The sequence below is a fragment of the Nematolebias whitei genome, chromosome 16 (assembly GCF_014905685.2).
Source record: "Nematolebias whitei isolate Nwh7 chromosome 16, NemWhi1, whole genome shotgun sequence".
NCBI classification, from domain to species: Eukaryota; Metazoa; Chordata; class Actinopteri; order Cyprinodontiformes; family Rivulidae; genus Nematolebias; species Nematolebias whitei.
In genome coordinates, this window is record NC_056513.1 from 44,201,941 (window position 1) to 44,209,169 (window position 7,229).

Genomic DNA, 7,229 nt, shown 5'->3' on the forward strand with positions numbered 1-7,229 from the left:
CAAGACATTATTCCAACTAGTCAAGACATTATTCCAACTAGTCAAGAGACCAAGAGGCTCAGTTTCAGTCTGAGTTTATGAAAAAATAAATACATAAAACACTTGTTAGTTGTTGGGAAATGGTGACACCACTTTACAGATTTTGAGCTATGAGTTGGTAGTGGCTGACAGTCGTTCACAACATGCACTGTAAGATGTGAACAGGTCACGTACACGAGTTATTACAACATTGTATGAGATTGCACATAATGATATTCTCAGGGTTTTTAACTCTTTTATATCTCATCATAAGATTAAATTAATCAAAGCTCTTGCATGAGAGGCAGTTTGATCATGTCTCATTATACAACGTGATCTCACTGGGATTTACCTGGTTAAATAAAGATTAATGAACAACATGAGAAAACCATTGAAATTACCACTAAAGATGTCGTCTGAGCAACTGACGTGTTGAAAATCAGCAAACAGAAATGGCTCTTGCAGCTCATGTATTTTAAATTCCTTTATTAGAGATCCGGGTTTACCTTGCTCTGCTGTGATCGTGTTAACAGACGAGTCCGTTCAGTTTGAGATGGGAAAAAGTTTTTGACCCTTTAACACTGAGTTCGAATGTGTTTCTGAAGGAAATGGCCGCCGTCGGAGCATCTCCTGCCCCAGCTGTAACGGACAGGCTGAAGGCAACAAGCTGCTGGCCCCTCTAGCTCTCGCCTGTGGAGCAGATGGCAGTATTTTTGTTGGAGACTTCAACTACATCAGGAGAATCTTCCCCTCGGGGAACGTCACCAGTGTCATGGAGCTGAGGTAAAAGAAGCTTGGTACTGCTGGTGTGCATGATCTCTGAGATTCTCACAGATTAATGTGTCACCCATAGACTCACACTTAGAGTTGGACCAAACCGACCTCATCCTTCTGTCCTTTCACTCCGCAGTCTAACATACATCTTAAACTGTTTTCCTTTTGATTTCCAAGAAGCTTAGTTTAATTTTTTCTTCTTTTTATACATTTGTTTCTGATTTCCTTGTACCATCAGTCCAGCTGTCCACTAACACCCGTCTCTTCTGTCTTTTCTTTCCTTTGCTTTCTCTGTATTAAAGAAACAAAGATTTCAGGCATAGGTAAGACGTGCTAATCTTTTTTAACCTTTATTAGTCTCTTTATTCTTGGAACAGTTTACGTTTAAATACCCAGTTTTACGATTGCTGTGTTCCAAATGTTCATTCGTTCTCCCTGTCGATGGTTGTGCTGGCTGTAGACGGATGTGGACTGTAAAGGGATCGGAGTGTTTGTTTTGCTTTTCAAACACTAATTGACTCTTGTCATAAAGTTCTGATGGTTTCATAACATCAAGCTAAAATATCCCAGTTTCACTGTACCATTAAAAAACGAAACATTTAAAAATGCACTGCATTTATTTAAAAACTAAAATACAATATTGTTACTTTTGCTGCATAAATAATATGCATTGCTTAATATTGGTGCCTAATTGATAGGTACCATTACCTACCTATCAATTATTTATAAGTATGCAGTATAATAGTAATAAATAAAGCATTTAATATAGAGGCTGCTGTGGCTGAGTGGTTAAAGCAGTCATCCTGCAATGGGAGAGTTGGGGTCACGAAGACTCACACACACACCCCCCCCCCCCCCCCCCCCCCCCCCACAAGAGAGACGTGTATTGGGCAGCTATGTGAGCGCCCCAGAGTTGCTAAAAGGATTTGTGTTCCACAGCTTCATACTTGCCTTTGTATTAATCCCAACTTAAAAGATTTATTCTACCGGACCGGACAGCTGTTTTGTTTTATTAATACTAATAATATTAATTATATAATGACAGTATTATTAAAAGGGGGGCACAGGGGAGTAAAAGGAAGTGGTTGAACAAAGGAGAGCCTGTGATCGGAAGGTTGCCGGTTCGACCTCCCGGACCAACAACATCAAAATGTGGGTGGGAAGGGTGAAGCACCCACACCTGCCTCCACCCTCCTTTGCCCCACTCTGGGCCCTTGAGCAAGGCTCTGCTCCCCCGGGTGCCGTAGGTGGCAGCTCTCTGCTCCTCACAGAGGGCTGTGGCAGCTCGGTGCTCTGTGGTTTCATCAGGAAGGGCATCCGGCGTAAAACCAGTCGCCACGTCTTCGTGTGAGCTAGTTCACTGTGGCGACTCCTGAGGAAGGGAGCAGCCGAAAGATGAAGAAAAATTACTCATAATGTCGGCATCGTGATTGAGCTGGACCTTTGGGACTTAAGCCCTGAATCTCAAGACAAAATGAATTGAAAAGGCAGTTCTATTCAAATCATTAGGCTTCTAGGACGTTCTGATGATTTATTACGTTTTTAACTAAAAACAAACATGTCGGGTGTGTTTCGTCTGTATTTCAAACCAGCACCGTCTGCTTCGGTACACCGGGCCTGTCCACCATCTGTAGCCGGCATGTGTAGTTTACACACCTTTGTCTGCAGGAGGGATATTTATTCTGCTATCAGCAAAGAAAAAAACACACAAATTGCATCATTGCAAGCTAATGCACGCTACTTTAGACTTATCTTTCCATCCATCCATTTCCATCACCCACTTGACCTCGTGCACGGTTACAGCGAGCTTGTGTCTGTGATGATACTTTGCATATATGGTAAATGCAAAGATGTGAAATGGTACCCATGGTAACCAATTCTTTATTCCATTTGTATGAAACGACAACTGCTAAGTACAAAATATTGGTATAGTTAAAAATATCACTCCACCAGAACCCTAATCTGACCCCCATCAGGGGTGGACTGGGGCAATAATCCAGGCCGGGAGTTTGATACCACCCCAGGCCACCACCACCTGATTAACTCAAACCACGAAGACGGAGTTTAGTTGAGCGCACTTTGAATGCATGGCAGGGGAGATCGTAGGATCTGACCTTTAGGGGCACTTAGCCCTCAGTGCTGACAATGATTTTTAGCTTGACCAACACAGTGGCAGTGAGAGGCACAGTGGTGGGGGGCTACCCAAATTTTTAATAAAGTAGATGCCATTTCCTGCATTCTGGTGTATTTTAACGGGTTTTTAAACATCTATGTTTACCTACATTAGTAAATGCTTGATTCAACAACTATTTTAAAGAAGAAGAAGTAGTTCTTCACTAGCAGTGTGCAATACAGACGTGCTGGCTAAGATGCTACAGACGCAGCGCTCCACTTTACATTACAAAATCTGTTTAGCGTTAACTGAACTAAACTTGTGCAACCAGACGTTAAAACATATATCGACATTTAAAACACACAAAACAAAGTAAAACTAGCTTTAAGAATTAGGCTAACCTTTAATTTTCATTTCATTAAAATGGTGGATTTATTTGCAGTTACCTTCGTACAGAGAAACACGTGGTACTTCCTGCTTATCTCTGTTGTATTCAGCTGCTCGTGGGGTCGGCCGCAGGGCTTCTTCCATCTTTTACATTTTTCCAGACTTTTTTTAGTTTTGGACATTGAATAAACTGTATTCCACTCTCTAAATGCTCAGGGTAACGCTGTCTGAATTTCATGTTCCCCACTCACAACGTTTAACTATTTTTTCTGATGATTTTTCACGAACTCCCTCTGACCGCAAAGAGTTTGTAATGCATAACACTGACAATGTTGTCGGAGGAAAAGGGGGTGGAGCTCCTGAAGTCAGTTATTAACGTTACTGTCCCGTTTAAGAGTCATCATTTATTCCATTTTTATTCCAAATTTATTCAATATTTTGGTGAATATGAGGTTTGAGAACTGAGTTTCCTTACAAAATCCTAATGATGGTTTCTTTAGTTTTCAAGTAATGAGTTAAAATTTAGGGGCGCTTGAGCACCCCCCCCCCCCCCCCCCCCCAAAGAGACTAAAATCACCACTGATGCATGGCATCTGCACACATCATCAACTGAATATCTAAAATCAATGTTCCCTCTAATTTTTCATGTTTCTGGGCAAACACACAAGCTTCCTGAGCGCATTGAGGACCACTGTGAGCAACATCACATGTGCATAATAATAATAATCACTCCTCCTTACTAATGGTCTCGCAGAATGCATTATGGTCATCATCCATTATGTTTATTGGTAGCTTAAAATACATGTCCAAACCACTGTCCCTCCTCTGGACATGTCCAAACCACTGTCCATCCTCTGGACATGTCCAAACCATCTCAGTCTGGCCTCTCTAACTTTATCTCCCAGTTGTTCAACCTGTGCCTCTGATGATCTCATTGCTAATCTTATCCATCCTTGTCACTTCTAAGGAGAATCTCCTCAACATCTTCATTTCTGTCACTTCCAGTTCTGTCTCCTGTCTTTTTGTCAACGCCACTGTCTCCAGACCACACAACAGAGCTGGTCTCATCACTATCTTGTAAACTTTTCAGTGTTTCCCCTACCATTATACAAGTGGCCCATCTACCGAACCCCCACCACACACACACACACACACACACACACACACACACACACACACACCTGACCTGTCAGTACTGACGTAATGCTAAAGTAGCGGCTCACAATACAGGTGCTCAAGCCAAAAAGCTAAAGGCAGCCTCTTCCCTCATGCTGGACTGTCACGCTGACCCCCGCCCCCCATTCAAAAACTATTGGTACAAACAGCGCATGGCTCAGATAGTAGGCCCCCCCACCCCCACCGTCAGACAGTCTCAGAAAAGGAAGGGCGGGGGGAGGGGTCTGTCTTTCCCCATCGCTACAGTGCAGCTTCATTGAGACCTGAGTGTGCCTGGGCAAGAGCAAATTGTTTATTTAAAATAATGAAGCGTGACCCAAACCTAGCCTTTAGTCCAATCCCTGGGCAATCACTGAGCAGGCCAGGCCACCGGGAAATGTCCCAGTGCTCCCAACGGTCCGTCCACCACTGACCCCAGTCCATCCTAGAGCTTCTTCTTAGCTCAGCTGACTTTAATGATCTGTTGGGATGGTGAAAAAACATTAGAAAGTCACACCAACCTATTTAGGTGCAGTGGTTAGAGCGATCGTCTTACAGCAAAAAGGTTGCAAGTTCAACTCCCAGCCTTTCTGTGTGGAGATTGCATAGTCTCCTAGTGCATTCAAGTTTTCTCCAGTTACTTTGGTTTCCTCCCACAGACCAAAAACATGAATGATAGGTTAACTGGTAACTAAATTGTCCCTAGGTGCAAGTGAGTTTGTCTCTTTGTGTCCCAGTGATGGACTGGAGACCTGTCCAGGTGTCTCTTACCTCTCGAACAGTGATAGCTGGAGCTGGGCACTAGCTCACCCAAACTCTGAACAGAAAAGCAGGTAAAAAATGAATGAATGGATGAATGGGCTAACCTATTTACTGATCTAAAAGTAAAATTTTACAATTTATTCTTAATTTGTGTTTCGAGCTAGGTAAAATGAGTGTTTGTTGAGGTGGGCCTTTCTGTACTTGAGCTGCAGGGATTTGAACAAGTTACTAATGAGAAAGGAAAGAATATCTCATTGCTAATTTAAAACTCCTTCATTCATTATCTTTACCCGCTTCTTCCTTTTTCGGGTCGTGGGGGGTCACTGATACCCATGTCCAGCAATCACTGTGCGAGAGGCAGGAGACACCCTGGACAGGTCTCCAGTCCATCACGGGGACACATAGACACAAATGAGACAAACAACCATTCACTCTCTCACTCACACCTAGGGACAATTTAGAGTTATCAGTCAGTCTAACATGCATGTTTTTGGTCTGTGAGAGGAAACCGGGGTACCTGGAGAAAACCCACACAGCACGGAGAGAACATGCAGACCCAGAAAGACCCCCCCGAACGGGATTTGTACTGGAGCAACCTGCTTGTTGAGAGGCGGCAGCTCTACTAACGGTGCCACTGTGCTGTCCAAAACTCCTTCAATGATTTTTATTTTGGTATTTGTTAGCAAGGACTGACAGAAGCTTAAAACTTCCGAGGGACAGAAAAGCATTTTGCAAATCCTCAGGTGAACTGTTACTGACAACATCTGAATATGAAGTTTGTCATCAAAATTCACCTTGAAATCTTATAATGTTGGTTCTATAAAGATCTAAAGAAAACAAATATACAGTATATATAGGAAATAAAAACATTAAACCTGGGAAGGTAAAGACTTGTTTGCTTGAAGTCTGGCATTAGCCACAGATCTGGTCCCTGGTATCTACACAGAGTTAAGTTGAGGATGCTGATGCTACTGTTGGGATTCACAAACTGAAGATAGAACAAACACAACAACTAACAGAACAACTACAAACACCACAATTATTCTCTTCAAATCAGATGAGCAAACTAACAGTTCTCTCTAACTTCATTGAAATATGTCATTGAGAACAATGAGATAGTAGGAGACGGTGCTAAAAGCCTAAACTCTGTTGCTCACTACTTTATGCATAACATGAGCCAAATAAATAATGCCTCTATACTTTTCTACTTAAATTTATTTGAGAAAAAAGTTTTTGTTTCTTAAAAAACCCTAACATTAATTTTTAAATGATTGACTCAAATGTTTTATAAACCAAAATCAAGGATTTTAGAGGATCTGCATGATTATCACAATCTATTATGAACGTAAAAATAACATGAAAAATATTTAATTGTGTGAATTTAATTATGTTGTTTTTTTTACACAGCAGTGTGTTGTCCTCATCTGTTTTCCTGTTTTTATTCGTGTGTGGATTGTGTTGGTATCGTTTAAATCTCCAGAATGTGTTTTAATGAGATTTTTCTGCCCAGACTAAAATAAAACATGCTAATTGGCGTGTGGGTTAAAACGCAGTGACAGTTTTTTTTTAGCTGCTTTAATTAACGCTCTGTCACCATGTGCTGATTGTCAGTGAGGCTGAAGGTCAGAGCCCAGCACAAAGGTAAACTGAAAGACTTTCTACAACAGTGTTGCAGGCATCATCATGACTGACAGCAAATTTATTTTTTGTATGAACTTTGTCAGATGACAGAGATCCACTAAATTTCTAAACATCAGGCTAGCATGTTAAACATGCACATATCCATGTGGTCTCTCTAGCAGCAGCACTATCTCACCAAGGTCTCTGATTCTCTCTTCATCAGCATGAGCTTTCAATCAACCTTTATTTATACAGGTAAATCCTGTATTGCTTTACTTCACCTCTGCATGAAAATGACATTTATATACATTTATATTGAAACTCAGCCAACACGCCCAAAGACCAAAATACTCCCACTGACTTTGTTTATTTATAAGTAACATATATATATATATATATA

The 7,229-nt window shown here is 41.5% G+C and overlaps 1 protein-coding gene across 1 annotated transcript in view; it reads left to right on the top strand.

Moving 5' to 3' along the window:
• The window catches only part of dctd (dCMP deaminase), a 30,589-nt gene that overhangs the window by 19,962 nt on the left and 3,398 nt on the right, over positions 1 to 7,229 (top strand). The window lies entirely within an intron of this gene.